Source organism: Coturnix japonica, chromosome 23, assembly GCF_001577835.2.
Source record: "Coturnix japonica isolate 7356 chromosome 23, Coturnix japonica 2.1, whole genome shotgun sequence".
Taxonomy (NCBI): Eukaryota; Metazoa; Chordata; class Aves; order Galliformes; family Phasianidae; genus Coturnix; species Coturnix japonica.
Window position 1 is genome coordinate 2,578,041 of NC_029538.1, and position 19,371 is coordinate 2,597,411.

Sequence of the window (19,371 nt, forward strand, 5' to 3'; positions counted from 1 at the left end):
GGAGGATGGATCTGGCACACCTGGGACATGGAGAAGCAATGAAACCAGGGAGCATAATTAAAGCTAAATTACCCAAGGCTTTATTTATTATTTGTGGACTGCACGGACACAAATAATAAAAAATGCAGCCTTTCAGCCAAAGTGCTTTCTGGCCAGAATAATGGCTTTTATTCTTGGACTGTTTACAAGCAACGAATAAAACCCAGGAAACCCAGCTTGCAATGTGATAAAGAACAGCTCAGGAGAGAGGAACCACTGAGAGCCACAGCAATAAGGAAATAAATAACAGTCCACATTGCTTCCCCACTTGTGCCTCCTTGCTCCCTCACCAAACACATAGAAGTCCCAAATGTGTACTGTGGGTCTGCTGGTGTTGATCCAGATCCATAACCACTCCGTGGCACCGTTAAATGTTCAGACTTTGTTTCTGATGCCCAGGTCAGGAGCATTCAAATCTCCTTCCAACTACCTGCTTTGCTTTTCAAATACGGACGGAGCAAGTGATGTGAAAATAAGCATTAATGCTCGAAACCTACTGGGACGTGCAATAATTGAGAACAGAACAGCTTTTCTCTTTTTCTTTTTTAATAAGAAAAATAAAAAGGGGAAGTTGGAGCTATTGAAAACTAGGTTTTACCTATTAACGCTTGAAAATTGTCCAAGTTATGACAAAAAGGAGACAGAACAGAGTGGGTGTTCATTCCTGCTAAATAATCATTGCTACATTATGCTAGTTTTTATGATTAACTGCAAGATGGTATTTCGGTATATGAATTTCTCCCAGTCTTTGTTTGAAGATAGATTTTTGGGTGTAGGGAGAGGAAATAAGCTTCCCTTCCCTTCCCTTCCCTTCCCTTCCCTGGTGAAGCCACAGTTATGGTTTTGCTACCTGGAAGTGGAAACCTGGAATAAAATGGGGCTGGGAGAGCCTGGGTTGTGAATGGTGCGCCAGGCAGATGCTGCTGACTGCTGGATTAATCAACTGTGCTGCTTTGTCTTTTGATGCTGATTTGGACATAGCCCTGTGTCATCCTGTCCCAACTGGGATGAGCCCAAAGCTCGAAAGCTCTTCTTCTTCACCTACGACACCAGCAGCCCAATGCTATGACACCAAAGCCCTGGGTCCAGCTTGCCCAGCCCTTTGCCAGCTGCTGTGGAGGAATATGGGGTCCACTGCTGCTGAAGCGCATCACCCAGAGAAGGAAAGAGGCCTGGAGGTGAAGGTAGACCCAAAGGGTCCCATCCTGCAGAGCCATTTTTCCATGAGAGTTTCTATAATTCAAGGCTAATTCTACGGTTGTGACAACCTCAGCACTCTTTTCTTTCCTTGCTGGTTTCGAGCTTTCTTTATTGGAGACAAAAGATAGAAAAAAAACCAAACAAACAAGCTATCTATTTGCTGTTGGGTTTCCAAGGCATATACACCCCCACCTCAATGCATAATCTTACATTCAGACTCTTGATTTGGGCTGAAACACCGCAGGCTGTTGGGTTTGCTATGTTTTAGGTTATTAACAAGCTGTCTTGCACTTTAACACTTTGAACTGCACCTTTCCTTGGGGGAGAAAGCCAAGCTGTTGCTCCCATGGTAAAGTCAGCAACAAGATGGGGGTCTGAGTTGTCTGAGTTGGGATTAGAAGGTGAGAAGAGGGAATGAAAGAAACAAAAGGCAACACGTAAGGGAAAGAAGCAAAACTGCATCCAGAATGGATATGACCTTGTTAACCCTTATCAATAATTGATGCCTCTGAACATGGATTTTCCATTATCATGATGAGACCAGAAGTGTTGCAAACGTGTTGTTTGGCACCTCAAATTAATTGAGATTAAAAATGTATTATCTCCTTTTTGGAGACAATTCTTACATATCTTCCCCTTCCACTCGCACTGTCGAAGCATCTTAAAGCGAGCTTAATTGTCCCAGCTGAACATGGGAGACAACATTCTTTCCACCTCCTGTAGACCATAAAATGTCCCCATTTGGAAGGGACCCAGGAGGACAACCAAGTCCAGCTCCAGGCTCCACACAGGACCACCCCAAATCCAAACCCTACCTCTGAGAGCACTTCCCAAAACTCCTCCATCTCTCCCACACCTGATTCCTTCAGATGGAAAAGGAAATGTACAAAACCAAAGAGATGAATCCTGCCAAGAAAGGGAACTCAAAGGACTCCTAACCCACAGCGCCCATCTCCCAGGCAAACGAAAGCCTGAAGATAGGCAGATGCTGCATTGCACTGCATTCTGATGAGGTTGTTTAATGTACATTTGCATAAATAGTTTGGCAAAGCATTTTCTTCCTGGGAAACTAGAAGATTCCTTTGCTGGAAGGAGAAGGAAATGATAGAAACCTCATAGGAGAAAGTATTAGTGTGTCCTGATCCTCTTGCATGACTCCTTCCTTCCAGCTGGGAATGGCCAACCCCAAAGGATCCAAGGCCATAGAACAACATGGCTCTTCCTTGTTGTCCAGACGCCCATCTGGACAACCTGGGGGAGCTCATCCATCCATAGGGAACTCTCTTTGTAATCCCAACCACGCACTTTCCACATGAAAATAACTCATGGCTGAGGTCTCATCGCCTGTTTCAAAGGTCTGCACTTGGTTTGGTTTCCTGTCAAGAGTGTAACCACTTGAATTTATGCAGATTATGCACTCCTGCCAGGTGTTTATTTTATATGCTTTTCTTCCCCCCTGCTACACTAAGAAAGAAAAATGGGGTAATATTTGCTAATGAGGCAAGTGGGAGATTCCGGGGCCCCTTTAACTTCCTAGGAATAAAACATATCTTATAAAAATTGCTGACCCTTTAAACCTCAAAAGTTATTTTATCTCAGGGACATGTTTCTTAGTCAGCAAAGGGTCTTTTCTAGAGGAGTTATTTGTAATTCATTAGTAACAGGATAATAACCACGCTCCTAAATAATTCCAGTGCTTATAAAATACCATCTGGTACCAAGTGCCAAGGGCCGTATGCTGTGCTGGTGTAAAACCACAGAGCCCCATTGGCTTGAATGCATTCTAGTGGTGTTACACCCCCTGCCAGGCTGGCCTGCGAGCTCCTCTCTGAGGGTTCATGTGCTCAGCTCTGCAGGAGCCATAGCACTGCTCTGCATCCCTAAGTGCTGCCGGGTAGGAATGGCTGCTACCCAGCTCCTGCAGCTGGATGGATGGTATCTGTGGCAGAGCTGGAGTCATCCTCTGCACCAATGAATAAAACCTGCCAAGAAAATGAGTGCGAGAGGAGAAAAAGGTCTGATTTTGAAACCTCTTTAATCTGAGCTTAAGTTTTGTTCCAAACAAGATGGCAGAGATGGGTTTGCACGTGTTGAAAGAGATGTGCTGGGGTTATGTTCCACTTCTTTTTCTCCCATTTAAAAGAATAAAGCAAAAAAGCAAGAGGTGAGGCAGGGATTTGCTGGACACATCTAATGAGAAAACACAGCTTGGGCTAATCTAGCCAAATTAAAAGCACTTCCCACTCACAAATCCTGCTTGCAGGATCTTAAACTGCTTTAGAGCCTCAGGAATTTTTTAAAGGACGTGCAGCAGCCACCAATTGATGTGAACCTGAGCCTGGTCACCCTTAGCAATACCCAATGGGTCCCCAAGGCTTCTTGGGTGCCAAACACCCCAAAGCTCACTGTGCTGTATTGCCAGCTGCTTTCAGGAAGGGAAAAACCATCCTTCTGCCTCAGGGCTTTTCTCCATTTCCATTGGATTACCTCTCCTTTTAGACAAGGATTGCATTTGAACAAACTAGAGCAAGATGTCATCAGGGCTTTTGTCTGTAACATAAGCCATAATGGCAGGAAGAGTGCTCTGGGAGCTCTGCAAAGTACAGAGGAGGCACTCAGCATTTTGCAGAATTGAGTCCTTTTCACTTTCCTGCTTTTCCCTGTAGGTATCAGATACCAAACCCTGATCTCCCACACCTGCATTCAGCCCACTGCCACTAACACAGCAACACAAATGCTTCAACCTGCAGGCTGCAGCAGAGGAGCCCGTGTGACACCTCTGCCAACACAGCACCGTACATCAAACGAAGGCAAAACAAAACCTTTAAACCAAATCATTTCATTTAGGATTGTTAGCCCGGATCCAGCCCTGGAAAAGTTACAGCTTATGGGGCTTACATTCAACCCCCAGAAGTATAAACCAGCTGAGAGCTCTGCAAAGCAGTGCAGCTTCACAGGCTTCAGCAGCAGTGAGATATCAGCTCCAGGGGTTCCATTGCAATCAGGGCTCTACAAGGTAAACGGTGATATGGGGACAGAAGAGAGGAGGAAACACACAGAAGGAATTACCTAAACGTTGTGAACTTTGACGCACTATCAAGTTTCCTTATTTTATTATATATATTATATATATGTATGTATATATATATAATATTCCTTATATATATATATATATAAATATTCCTTATATTTAATGGTAACAATGAATGAGAGAGAATGGGAACAGGCCGGAAGGAAGGGGAGGGCATTGCCTGGTTGCACTTTCAAATAGGGGGAGAAAAATAAAGGCTGTCCACGTGCTGTTGTCATCTACACAAAGCCATGCAAACAATGTGATTTATCTGGGGCTCGCTCCTCTCCTGCCTCCAAAGCCTTTCAAGGTGCTGATATTTGCAGAAGGTGCAGTGTAGCCCCGGATAAGGCAGAAGAATGAATCCATCACAACTTTCCCCCCTCACCCCCCCCTTTTTCCTTGACAGCTTCAAGTCATAAAACTTGGGGAAGGCACAGCTTTCCCTTTGAGACAGGCAGCCTGCAGATGCGGTCAATATAGTTTTGTATCCCACCACCATTAAGACAAGCTTATCAGCAGGGAGCCAGGAGTGCAGAGCACGCCGGCTGACAGGAAAATCAAAGTTCCATTCTCTTTGCAATTCATATCTGGGCAACCCTTGTCTCCTGGCTGGAGCAGGCTCCCATCCTGATCTGACACAACGAGGTACATACTCTGCCTAGCTGGACACCTCTGATTTGTCATGGTTATCTTCTAGACACTAGGAGTTGCACTACCTGACCTTTACTGATCCCTTCCAACTCAAGGGCTTCAATGATAGCCCTGCCCCACACAACCCCACACAGAGATCACTGCATACAGAAGCAAAAGGACAAAAGCAAAACCTCCCTGCAAACACACATGCAGCTGTGTGCTGTTCCACCAAAAGGCACGACTTCCCCTCCAGTAATTAAGAGGCTTTTACAGTAATATTGTGAATGCAAATAGGCATGAGCAAAAACACTGTTTTTATGCCCTGTCTGGGTTCATTTTTGGCACTGCTGTTTGTTTGACCATTCTCTTTGTTACCCTATGAGACCTCACACCGGGCCATAAGGACACACTGTGCTCCCTCACCCAGATCCATGCAACTCAGATGTCCTCATGGAACCAGTGGAGCTACAAAGGAATAAAAAGGGCCCCAATAGGAGGTGTGTATATTTGCAAGGGTTGGTTTTCTTTTTCCCCCATAGCTCTGTTTCTTGCTTTTCTCTATCATAGCATCCTAGACTAGTTTCATTTCTTAAGAGTAAAAAGACAGGAGATGCGCTCATCACTTGGAAGGAAACAAGACATCAAAGCAGAAATAAACATTTTGTTTCCTAAACTTTGTATTGCGTACATATATATGCAAACAGTTTTGCACATCAGAGCATTGCCCTCAGTCTTTTAAGGAAGTTCCTTTCTGTTCAGCAACCTGCTGAATCAACAGGACTGTTCCCCTTTCATATTTCTGTAATTAGCCTGCTTTAAATCCTTCAGCAGCTCTTCAGAAATATGTTGATTATTTACAGTACATGCAATTCAGATGTCACTGGATTATTAACCTTGGCTGTGTAGTCTTATAATGTCTGGATTAGCGGATATGTGTTTGTTTCCTCCTCTGGGCAGAAACCAGCATGATAACAGGTTAGGACAGCCTGCTCCCTGCCACCACCTGAAGGCACACAAGGAAGGGCTGCAGCAGGAGCTTTTCCATTACAAAGTGCCTGGAACCTGGAGCTGCAGATCCAAAGGTACATAGGGAAAGGTGCTCAGGAAGATCAGCACAAAATGGCACAAGACTGCACTCAATAGGGAATGGGCTTACAGGGATGAAAGCAGAGGGCAACCACTGTGGGGGCCTTCCAAATCACAAGGCATTGCATGCAGATGTTTCTCCCGTGCCCACCCACAGCACTATAAGCCTTCCTTTGTTACACTATAGGACTTTGGGAATCCTATTTTTAATCCCTTTTCAAGCAGGAGATGGGAACTTGTTTAGACACATAGACGTGATGCTGTAGAGATGACAAATGCCTGCTGCTCTGCAGACAGCTCAGCTCCAAAACACAGCACGAGGGGGGCTGGGATGCAGAACAGAACATCCCACAGCTGATCCCTCTGCACTGAGCCCTGCAGCATATCCTCCATCCTCCAAACAGCATGCAAGCAGCTGAAGGCTCTCCCTTCCAGCACAAGTGCATGGAGCAGAGCTTGGCTGGCCCTCCATAGGATTTATCATCCCTTCTGCAGCCTCTGGGGCCATTTAGTCTTCCTGAAGAGCAGCACAATGTTCCCAAACCTTATGGGAGAGAGGAGCTGAGGAAGCACCACTGCTTCCATCTCATCTGCTGAGGAACCACAGAGTTGTGGGCTGGGGTGTACAGAGGGGAATGGAGGGACAGCAGCAAGCAAGTGTTTGTAAGCATTAATATCAGCATCAGACTGACTTGAAAGCAAAGCAGTTCCCAATGCACTGGAAATGTCAAAAAAAAAGCTCTGTGCTGCCTCAAAAACATTTCATTTTGATCCTTTTTAGACAGCTGGTTTTGCAATAAAATTGAAGGGAATGTCGAAGTGGAAAGCTCTTTTGCATGAAACCTCCCCAAGGTTTTCAGCTCTGCAAGGGCATTTCTGTTTATTTTGGGGGATGTTTTGCAGAAATAATTTTGCCAAATAAACCAAAATAAGCAAACATGGTTTGAGCAATGCTACTGCAGGCTGGTTTGGGGTTGGGTCTTTTTTTTGGCTAACATTAATCCAGCTTATCCCAGTGAGGAACAGCAGGAAGAGCTGCTGGCATTAGCAGACAACACTTGTGGGAGTCTGAGGAATTTCCCCTCAGTTCCAAACACGGAGGAAAGAAACACCATTGGTGATTTTCCCCTTGTAATTAGGCTTGCAAAGGTTGACTTGCACAGAGTTAAAACGTGGAAACATTTAAAATATCAGTGAGTTCTGGCAACCTAACTAGCGTGACATTTACATGATAATTTGGCAATTAAATATGCGAGCATGGATGCTTTTCCTTCTCAAACATGCAGGTATGGTGCTTTCACAAAACAGCTCTCAGCATTTTACAGGTTCACCTTCTGACTCGAGTGGATAAATATTATCTGCAATATGTGGATGGGGGATGCTTACATCTGCCCCGGTTCGTACCTATTCAGCAGCAGCTCAGTGCACACCACTGTTCTGCCAAGCAAATGCCACTCAGGGGAGCACCAGTTGGAAAGCCCATTTCTTGCTCTTTCAGTACCAGGTTGCACTTTGTTAACAATCACGGAGAAGGGTGTGGGTGCAAAACAGCTCAGGCACATCCATAGAATACGCTTCCAATAGGGGATGCTTCCAATAGGACCCCTAGGTAAACAAGGCAAAGCCCCAACCTAGGCATTGAGAGCTTGGATGTGGGTTGTGTGTGCCTACAGCCCCACACCCCAACCTGGCATAGATCCCAACACTATTAAAAACCAAAAACAAGAAAAACAAAAACACAGCATTGCTCTTCAATAGAGTCAGGTTTAGTTATCACCCAGGCTCCTCCTAACAGCAGATGTGCCAGCTCAAAGCCAAGATGACTTCAGAAACGAGGGCTGCACCTCAAAGAAGGACCACTAAAATGAAGCTCTCCCTTCAGCAGAGCTCTGAGCACATCACCCCCCAACACCAAATGCGTCCCTTCCATGCATCTCAGCATCTCACTTCCTCTGCTGATGAATAATTTGGAGTCCCTCGGCCATTATTAAATAACAGATCTTTTCCTTGCAGAAATAATTGAATATTGGAGCTGAGAAATTGAGGTCACTCTCAGCAATGCCCCCTCTGACAATGCTGCTCCCACCACGGCAGCAATGCTGGTGGTGCAGGGGAAGTGGGTGCTTAGGGCTGCAGGATGTGCAGACACTCATCTGCTCACCTTGGTCTGCTGAGGGGAGCAAGGAGGCTTCAATATTGGCATTAAGGCTGTGAAATCACTTGAGAGATCATGAGTGTTACTGAAGTTTAGGACTGATTTGGCTGCAATACCCAAGAAGGAGCCTGCTGCTGCCTGGGGCCAGCACTGCAGGTCTATCAGTTCTTTCTTGCTGCAGGGGAAATACAAACTGTTTTGGGCACTGTGGCACAGACGTGCTGCTACTGGGGACAGAACCACTAAAATCATTATCTGATATGGAAGCTCTTCCTCGTTACTGGAAACCTTTCTCATTTCCAAGTGCACAGCTCCCTCCTGCCTGCTATAACATCTCCTGTTATCCCCCCAGCTCGATTCTGTAAACCACTGGGATCACATCTGGGCAAACCTGAATCCATCACTACCGGATGGATCTGGCTTCCATCCCTTCTGCTCTCCCCCAGCCTCACAGCTTTTCTCAAAGCCAGGATGGAAACAATGAGAGTATCACCGTTTTCTTTGTCTTCACATTCCTGTGCATGCACTGATAAATGAGGTTCTCATTTACTATTACATAAAAAGCAGCTTATCCTGGGAGCAGGCAGCTCTCTCTTACAGAATCCAGCCACAATGGAACTGATGTAGTTTTAGAGCAGTTACACCAATAGCCCATTCCATTCAATTCCAAATGAGAACCTTTCCAAGGGATTCCCCAAAGGTGGATAAGGACTGGAGAGGGGATGTTAAATAACTGCATGGTGCACCAGCACATGGAACACAGAGCTGGTAGAGCAAACATGTACTGGGGGGAAAGGATGAACTCACTGGATCATGAAAATATACAAGGGCCTTCACCCACAAGCAAAAGAGCTTAAAGCGGAGTCACAGCCTCCCCAGATCTCATAGTCAAATGCACACACAACAATGAAGACATTTGGATAGACTTCCAAACTTTGTGCCGGGGGACCCTCTGTACTAATTAGGTACAATTACAACTGCTTGAAGAGCAGTAATGCATTTGCCATGCACTGAGAATTGCCAGCTGCTTATAAATACATCATGTTGGGCCCGGTGTTGATGGAAGCACGATAACTAACCTCTGAAGTGAGAGCATCCCAGCAGACGTGAGCATGGTGCAGGATGCAGAGCTCTGTGATGAGCTGTTCTCCCATCCTTTCCCAACTGCTAAAGCTGATGAATGGGATCTCTGCAGTGTCGTCTCTCTTCCCAAGAGCATCACTGAGCTTGATCAATTGGATGCCTATTGGTCTATGCACACCACGATACAGTCTGAAAAACATAAAGGTGAACCGTCCGGTGTATTTCTATGCCATGAAAAAAAAAAAATAAAGCAAATTTTGCAGTCTGCTACCTTTGCAAAGAGTAGGCACAGAAGCCTGGGATGTCTCTGGGCAAAAGAGTCCTTTCATCAGATACGTACTTGGGTTCTTAACACTGTGCATTAAACTGGTGCATTGGGGGCAGCAGAAGGGAGCAGGCTCAGCACAAAGAGCTCTCAGAGCCTTCCCTGCCAAATTCCCCCAAAGCAGAGCTCATATATTTATTACTTCTAAATAAAACAACCCTGAATTAGAAGCAAAGCCAACAGTGAGAAGGCCTGATACAGTTTTGAACTCGCCCGATGCTGCACCTCCATAGGAAAGCAGCCCTGTTTACATGAAGTTTCATTCTTTGTTCCAGCTGATGCAAGCCAGTGGATAAAGGAGACAAAACAGCACAAACAAAAAGCACAGCAACAAAAAAAGAGGATACGTGGACATGCATGGGGAAATTCTCCTCCTTTACCAGGAATAAAAAAGCACAACGGAGCTGCAGTTGTTCTGGGGCTTGTTTGAACTCCTGCAAATTGATTTCAGCACTGAGGAGCCTCAGCTCGTCTTGTTCATCATCTCTGCTGCCAACGTGCAGCGTTTTTGTCTCCGTTGATAAGGGGATTTTTAATTATTGTAATTATCATTTGAAAATTGGGTTTCTGCCACAGACAATTGGAATTAGATTCTGTTACTTTTTATCTTCATTAATGTCTTTTAATCTGGGGGTTTCATTTCCTATCAGCAATAAAATGTGTGTGCACGTATATGTGTGCACGGTTTAAGCACACACAAAAAGAGCCACGAACTCCTAAAACATGTGAGTGGATTACACACACCAGACAGATTTTACAGCCAGAGAGGGCAGCTGCAATCAGCTATAGCTCACCCTGCAATGAAACAAGGGTGGTGCATCACACTGGAACAGGTTGCCCAAGGAGGCTGTGGATGCCCCATTCCTGCAGGCATTCAAGGCCAGGCTGGATGTGGCTCTGGGCAGCCTGGTCTGCTGGTTGGAGACCCTGAACATAGCAGGGGGTTGGAACTGGATGATCATTGTGGTCCTTTTCAACCCAGGCCATTTTATGGTTCTTTACCAAGTCCCCTTTCCCAGTGCAGACACCCAGCCCCAGCAGAAGGGATATGTACAATGCAGCATAATCTCCCTTGCAGGATTCTCACAGGGAATCCCTAATTCAGCATTTCAAGTCTGCATTATGCAACTTGGAGAGTGCACACAGCTACAGGTGAAGGAGTGGCAGAGGTCTGTGATGGTCAGTCCATGCTCTGGTCTTCCTCTACCAGCACTGCTCACAAAGCTTTGTTTTCCTCCACCACCGACCATGTCCCTCAATCTTTCAGCCTGCTCAGCCTCTCAGAGCCCAACAGACTTTCATCCACCATCATCTCTTTCCCCTCCAGCCAAGCTAAATCCTCTGGGTTTCAGCCATGCTTCAGATGGAGCAGCTTTGAGAACAGCATCAACTCAGCCCAGGTGATAAAGTCATCTTCTCTTCCCTTCTCCTTGGTAGATTTATCAGTCTCTCCCCCCCAATCTCTTCTTCCTCAGAGCTCCATAAAGGTCAGCTCATTGAAATATGTGGAACACGCAGAGCCTAAGGCCAGGAGTGGTGCAGAACTGGAATCTCAGGGGCACACCACAACCTCACTGAGGCTACAGAGACCTGGTTGTAAGGTTCCCTGATCACCTTTAGCATAGTTCATTTTTTAAAATAAAAGGCAATAGGGAGATTTTGCAACTATTTCACCACTCCTTTACCCACCCACTGCTGCTCTTCTGTTTCAGGTAGAATGAGGTCCTGGTACAGAAAAAGCCTTCTAAGAGAAGAGTAAGTAGGTATGAAAGCTGTTAGCCAAGAAATGAGCTTTGCAGTATCAATACTCCATGGGTGCACATGTGCCCTGCTGCTTAAATCCAAGGAATAAGGCAGCCAAAAGGAAAAAATAAAAGAAAAAGAAAGTTATTTTTGAATATAGCAGAAAAAGCTGAAGAGTTTTATTTATTATGTGCCATATTACGAACTTCATTCAAAGCAACTCCGTTCTCTTAGAAGTGGTGAAAAACTTTCCTGGTTTAATCTGCCTGCTTTGGAAAGGAAATAATCAGATCCTGCCTTTTGCATAGGCAGAGTTTTAATTACCTCTGAAACTCGACGGGTCCCATATGAGCAGCTCCTCAAAAGCAATCTATTAACAAACAATAACCCCGCTGCCTGCCTCCTGCTACAAAGCAGATGCTATCGACGCCTCTGCGCACAACGCCTCCCTCCCCACCAAATCCATGGCTAATGAGGATGTGGGGACATGGGGATGGGGCCACCCGGGTGGTTGGGGACAGTGCTGGGAGCGGGACGGGGCTGTCACATCGCATGCTTGTCAGGGCTAAGGGTGCAGCTCTCAGCTTCGGATCCAGGATAAGTGTCAGCGGGAGAAGAAACCGAAGTGACAGGGGAGGAGGATGGCACAAGCAGCCCTGTGAGCTGCTTGGCTTCGTGCTGGGATGATGGAGCCAGGACCTGCTGTCCCCTGTTGCTGAGGGTGATGATTGAGCCAGGGGTCCAAGACCCTCTGCCTGCCTGCAAAAGAGCCAGGATTTTTTCCTCATCTCTAGAAGCAAAACAACAACCTGACATAGCTGCTCTTGAACTACAGCTAAGGGGAGGTCACAAGTGGCCAAACGTGGGGCAGCTCTGCTGAAGGCCCATCCTTAGGCTAGCGAGTGGTACAGCACCTTCAGACCCTCTCTGCAACATCTTCCCTGATCTCTTGCTCTGGAAACAATCTCTTCTTATTGCAGAAGAATTTCAGCCATCAGCCTTTCACACCGAATGCGTTCCTGCCTCAAACCCACTGCTGTCACATCAATCATTTAAATCTGAGAGGCTAAAGAACCTAAAATGAAGTTCCCCTCAATGCACCATTAACCTTCTTATGTATCTATTGCTTTCAACCAAGCTGCAGCAAACCCTTCTCCAGACCACTCTTCCTAACCACCAAACACCCAGATCCCTCCAAGCAAACAAGGTCAAACAGCCAAGAACATTTATTCTCTGAAGCAAAACCACATAACTCTCCTAAAACAACATTCCCAATGCCCCATCCTTCTTAGCAAGGAACATAAACCCCAGGAGCAGCCCAATATCTGTCCTGCAGAGCCCAGACTTTCTTCCAGCCCTGTCAGACAATTTCTTTGCTCTTTTTAATGGAAAAAGATAAAGAATTGCCCCATGAGAGCAACTTTTAGCACCTACTGCCTCCAGAATCCAACACTTCTACACAAAAACAAGCCTACAGCTGATACAGACCTGCCCCTCAGCACTGTACTGATGGCCATGTGTGTAATTAAGCACAGAAGGTCAGGGACCCTGTTCCATTCCAAACTCCTTATTCAGTATTAGAGAACTGACAGGTCACAAGAGAGAACAAAAGGCAAAGAGCAGCTGGATGCTGCTGGGTATTGCTGGGATGCTGGTGACAACTGGAGCACAGGGAGAGCTGTGATGGCTGTCCCAGCAGACTGGTGGTTTTGGTGCAGTCTCAAGCTGGGATTTCCATCCGAGTTCCTCTTGATTTTCAGAAGCTCTTCCCTGTATCAAACCACCCTAATTAAGCACAAGAAGAGTCAGCAGCATTTGGAGGTGCCTGGAAAAGCATCATCCCCCCCAGATCAGCTTTGGGGTTGTGTCCATTGCTCCTGTACCCAAAGGTTCCATCTTTTAACTGGTGCAGCCCAGCCTCACTGTATGGCACCACTAAGAGCCCATGCTGCATTCCCAGCAGCTCAGGGATGACTCCCTGCTCTTCTCAGGCAACACTGTGTGGTCCTGGAAGACCAGAGCCAGAACTGAGAAGCAGAGAAGGAGAGCGGTGGCCTGGAGAGGCGTTAATGAGAAAGCAATTTGCCACTCCAGGATGCCCTTGTGATGCCCAGGAAAGTCACAGAGCAGAATTTCTGAATATTTAATACAGCTTCTTAATTAAAAAAATAAAAGGGTAAAAACCTGAGAGACGCCATCTCCTACTGCAAGTTCAAGGCCAAAGCTTTAAACACACTTAATCACTCATCTGAAGGAAGCAAGGCACAGCTGATGGGAGGGGTGGCCTCACAGTTACACCCACTTGGATGTGATTCCAGGCTCTGCAGCACTCTAAAAGTACCCAAGATTTTAGACATGGGGTTTTTTTTGCTTGTTTTCCCCACGTTCTCTTCTGAATAAAGCTGAAAATCTAAAACTAGGCTCCAAAAAATAAAATAAAACACAGGACTAACAAAGTAATTAAAAAAGAAGCCCTTTCTGGTTTCACAGAACCGTTTCAGTTTGGTAATTTCCAAAGGTTTAATTTCCATTTCAATCTTTCCTTTCGTCCTGGAGCTGAACTTAAATGTTTCAAAGTGAAAAGCAAATTGGAAGCAAAATGTAATAGTTCCATTTCTAGGAGTCACGGTGACCTACTGATAATTTGAAAAACATTTCTCCATTTTTCTTTCCACCCCCCAATAGTAAAAACCTTGAGAAATTGGTCCTTTGCTCTGAAATACTCCAGCTTTGATGAATCAACATGTTGTGATGGAAATCCTTTTTGGCCAGTGACTTCCAAGCACACTCACTGCTCCTGTTAACATCCTGTCCTGAAGCAGGAGGCTGGGCAGGCAATAGACCTGCTCACATGTAAGGCAACGTGGTGGCTGTTCCTGCTTCTGCTGTGTGTTTCTTGCAACCCCTTTGATAGCTTCGGGTCTGTTACCCTGGACAGAATTGACTGAGAATGGGAACGATGAGTTCTCAGCTGCCTTTAAAGCAGATATTGGGTCTCTTCAATTAACATCTGAAATGGCACTGCCATCCATAGGGGAGCACACTTGATTCTGTGCAGTTCAGCTGGGGCTATGAGGGCTACCAGGTTCAACAGAGGCACATAGAAATAACCTCTGCCCACCTGAATGTTCTGCATTGTCAGTAGTGCTGGGAATAAGATGTAAAATCAAGTTTTAGGGAAGTCAACTCTTTGAAAGGGTAGAAAATAGCAGGACAAGGGGAAATGGTTTGAAGTCGAAGGAGGGAAGATTTAGGTTGAATCAGGGGGAAGTTCTTTACTCTGAGAGTGGTGAGGTGCTGGAGCAGCTGCCTAGAGAGGCTGTGGATGCCCTGGATGCCCCATTCCTGGAGGTGCTCAAGGCCAGGTTGGATGGGGCCCTGGGCAGCCTGGGCAGGTATTAATTGTGGAGGTTGGTGGCCCTGCCTGCACTGGGGGGGTTGGAGCTTCATGATCCTTGAGGTCCCTTCCAACCCAAGCCATTCTATGATCCTGTGATGTTGATCAAGTTGTACCATTCAGGCAACACTAAACACTAAACCCATCCCTGTGGTTGCCTTCTCCCAGCATCCAGCACACCGTGGGGATTCAGAACAACCTTGAACTTGGACTAACAGGAGGAAGAAGGGGAAAAAAAAATACAACACCACAATCTGTAGCTGCAAGAACATTGTCAGGTGATTAAAAAAAATTGGAGGGAGCCTCGACGAACCTTTTTCTTATAAGCAGCAGTGCCTGGTCGACCTTGTCTGATTCAAGCAAGGCAGGAGAGCAAAGACTGAAAGATATGCAGCCTCGCGCGCCAGCCCTCCCCGCCTGGAATTCAAATGACAGCATTAGCATTCAGGATCTTTGCATGTGTTTAAATGTGGATTAAAAATGCATTAATTGGTCTCGTTTTAACAAGCTCTTCTCTTTGTATATCAAATATTTGAAAGATTCAGTATTATCACCTCTTGTCTGTGCTGGAATTGAAGAGGAGAAAAGAAATGTAATTGAGGACTTAAGGAGTGTCTCCTCCTGTTTGCTCAGCACAGGGCTATCTGATTGAAAGCTCGGGGGAGAATGACTTTGATAAGTATATGAACAACATCTAAAGGCAACACTACTTGGCAAATGAGCGCTGACATCCAAGCAGAGGCAATTTTGGCAAGAAAAGTGGCTTTCCAGTAAATGCAGCATCAGATGAACTGCTGGAGCAGTTTGTGCCACAGAACCTGTCCCAAGGGCCAGCAAGAGGAAAGATGCTCTGTTTGTTAAGGTTCATTTAGAACTTGAGAAACACAGCTTGGCTGTTTCCTTTGCTGCAGCTCCAGTCTGACCTTGGGCAGCTCACCTTGACCAGGACTGAGCTCTCCTTGGGCTGAGCTCTTCCAGCCCTCAATGCTTTTTTTTTGCTCCCACAGGAGCCTTGGAGATGCTCAGACCTCCTGAGGAGCAACGTGGTGCTCAGCAGCCATTGCTTGGCTGCAATACCCTTGTGAGCTCCAGCAAGCCTTGGAGAACCAGGGGGTCCCCAACTGGCTGAACATGTCACTGGCTGCAGTCTCCAGCTGAAGATATGAGCTCACACAGGTGCCCCCATTAAATGAGGAGGACTAAATGCCCTGGGCCCTTGTCACAGCTGCAATGGGCAGGGCTGGCACAATCTGATCACCAGGGCTGTGTCCACTATGGCCATTCTCGCTGCTCAGATGTGTTCTCATTGCTTTTTCTTCCACTAAATCACATCTGTATTTTCATTTGAGAAAAGTGGAGAGTTAATCCCAAGGAGGCCTGAACAGCATTTAAGAACTGACCAGAGCCTTCATTAAACGTTCAAGTGCCTCTTGGGTGCTGAGCACTGCGGGGTTTGAAAACCTTCAGTGATCTCTGCTCATGGGCTGCTATCTCCCCATTCTGCATTTTCATCTATAAGGGAAAGTCTAACAGCCGTCACACTCAGCTGTGTGCTGCACCCGGGCACTGGAGGATGGGGCTGAGCTCTGCTAAGGTCCCCAACTGCAGCCCTGTGACAGTCTGAGGTCAGTGCAAAAAAAATCAAGCCAAGAAAACCACAGTTTTCACAGTATTCCATTAGGAAATCTCACACTGAGATGACTGTGGCAACGTGGGGCTCTTACAGAAGCTCTGCTCTCATCGATGTTTTAATTGCTCGTGCAAGTCTGAGTTAAAAGGCTGAATTCAGAAACAAGCTGAAGCTCTAAACCCGAGTTTCATCCACTGATAACAGAGCACCTCTCAGCACTGCTCCAAACGCTGCGCTGAAGCTCGCTCATTAAGGAATTCCTAAGCATCAAGCTATAACGCTGCTCGAAAAACAGGTCTAGCAATCAGCATAAAAACTTACTGAAGTGGAATTTGCATGTTTATAGCCTTCACTTCGCCACCCGAACACACTTTGTAGATAATTCCTGCTTTCTGATAGGCAGAAAAAACACCTCGAAACGTGCAGGCTGAGCAATGCTCCCACGACACCTGTACAGCTGCAGGGATGCTGCAGGAGGAGTGGATGTGTGCGGTGGATTTTGAGCTGTCAGAGCACTGCAGAAGCTCGGTACCGCTTGGCTGGGGCTTGTACAGCTTTCGAGCTTGATAGCCCTTGCTATCACTTACAGCACCCGAATGGCTGATCCTTATTAAAATTAATGTGGGTTCTGCTGTCCAGCTCCCCTCGGCAGCTTTGAACACCCATGGTTTGACTCACTGGTGTTGGTACCTTTGCAGAGAGTTTCATTTTCTCCTGCAGACTGGAATCTTTCCAGACAAACTTGATGTAAAATTCACACCCCCCTGGGTATCCAGGCTCATAGAAAACACGACCAACTTTGACTTGTTCCTAAGCTGCAGGCATTCTTTTCTTTCAAAACCCAAAAACAGCTGGGGCTTGCATTTTCTCCCCGTGTTATCTACTTACATACCCCATTTGATGCCGACATCCAAACCCCACCAAAAGCCCTGGTGAGCTTCAGGGCTCCGCGATACCCATCTTACATACAGCAACCGCAGCACAAACTCATCTATTTAAGCTCATAAACAAAGAACAGACATTTGAGGTTTGGATTCTCGCCTCAAAACTGCCTTCTGTTACCAGGATTTTCTCTTTCACAGCACAGAACAAAACAGGTTCTGCACAGCCCGGATCACTCCTTGCTGCAGCCTGGAGACCCGTGAGGACGTCACCCATCTCCAAGCCCACTTTGCGTGCAACAACTGAAGAGCAAAGGGAACTTTATTGCTCTTCTTTTTGCTGTGTGACAGATTAACAGTGAAAGTACACCACCTTTTAGGGTTTGGGTATTAATCCTCAGTGTGCCGTGAGATGGAGAAGACACAAGGAAAACAAAGATGTATCTGTGAGGGGTATAAACACGGCAGCTCTCCGGAGCAATGCGCACTCCGAGCACAGAAGATGAAATCATAATAGCACACACTTATTTACTCGTAAAAACCCATCAATAACATGAGATGTAGAGCTGAACTCTGGGCTCTTCTCCCATGCACTTAAAAACGAAATGAATCTTAAGAAGGAACAGAAACACGTATCAATGTATATAGAAGCAGCGTGAGTAAGCTACAGTACAAAACAAACCAAACTATTTACGTTTTCTTTTTAAACTACCTTCAGGAATGTTTGCCATTAGGAGTCATTTGTATCCAGAGAGCTCAAGTTGATCACAGAAACAGGTTTGTGTCACAGCTTGGAGGACTAAGGGATGCTGACTCAAGATGGTAAGTGTGTTGGGTTGCTGCATCCCTTTGGGCATCTCCCTGCTCCAAGCACTGTGCCCATGGTGAGGGATGATGGACATTGGGATGGACAGTGGGATGGACAATGGGACGGCTACACCTCTACTCTGCTCTAATCTGTGCCACCCTCTGCATCCCAGCAGACCTCACTGGGGCTGTTATTTCCCACAGGGTTTTCTATTGCAAAAAGGTGTGCGAATGCGAATTCAAATCAGCCCATCAGCTTCCCACTGAGTTCAGAACACCTCTTTCACCATTTTAAATGATTTTTAAATGAATGCAATGCACTCGATCTTCCAGCTGAAATAACTTCTGTATTATCCTCCAAGCCTGAATTCCTTCCCCCCCCCCCTTCCCTTGCTCTCTGTTCACTTCAGATAATTCAATGGGAATTTAGTTGAAAAGAGGTGGTGGGTCACAAATGAACCAAACCGCTGACAGCAGGAGCTCCCACCTGGTCGCTGTGCACGTGAGAGGCAGGGAGCCACACACAGGGTGCTGCAGGGTTGTTATCATTGTGCTCATTGCAAATATCCTGCCTCAACTGAGCTTTTTTTGCTTTTCTTTCCTTTTTTTTTTTTCTTCTTTTCCCGTAAGAATCGATTTTTCTTTTGATTAAATGGAACTTTTAAAGAATGTGCCTTTTCCATCATCTTATGGAAAAAAAAGGCAGATATCTGAAGAGAACAACGCTGACTGCCCCAGCCAGGGGCTGCCTGTGGGCACTGGGATGAAGCCTTCTGGGAAGTGTAGTTTGATTTAGGAAATCAAAGGTGCTGCAGGGAAGGGTGGAGGCAGCCGGGAGTCAAATACACCTCCCAGGCAGGAGTTCTCAATTAAACTGCTCAGGCTTGTGGCTGAGAAGAAAGACAGCTTCTGGATTCAAAACCTTTAAAGCTCTGATTCTGATGGCAAACATCTGAGCTGAGCTGCTGGCTCCGTTCCTGCTGAAGTCTCCTCCTGACACCAGGAAATGTGATGCTGCCATGCACTGCTCGCTCCGCCATGCCACCATGATGCACGGATCTGGTGCTCCTGGCAAGCATGGAATCTTGGAAGCATGGATTGAGCAGTCCCTGGGGGACAGGGCAAGCTGTCTGACTCCCTAAGTCTAAAAAGGAAGCAACTTCTGGCTTGTCTTCTTTTTTTCAAAGCCTGCATTAACAGACAACACCCGACGTATGCTGCAGTAATAGCAGTTATCACAGCTGCTATCACAAAGCACAAAGCTGCTATCACAGAGCCTTTCTCTGTGGGAAACCTGAGCTGCCCTGGGTTTGAGTGCC

General features: G+C 46.2%; 1 long non-coding RNA gene across 1 annotated transcript in view; it reads right to left on the bottom strand.

The window, feature by feature from the left end:
- The window catches only part of LOC107323855, a 93,249-nt gene that overhangs the window by 34,396 nt on the left and 39,482 nt on the right, over positions 1–19,371 (bottom strand). Inside the window, exon 3 of the long non-coding RNA XR_001559358.2 lies at positions 9,266–9,458. This is a non-coding gene — a long non-coding RNA (uncharacterized LOC107323855). The remainder of the gene's footprint in view (positions 1–9,265; positions 9,459–19,371) is intronic.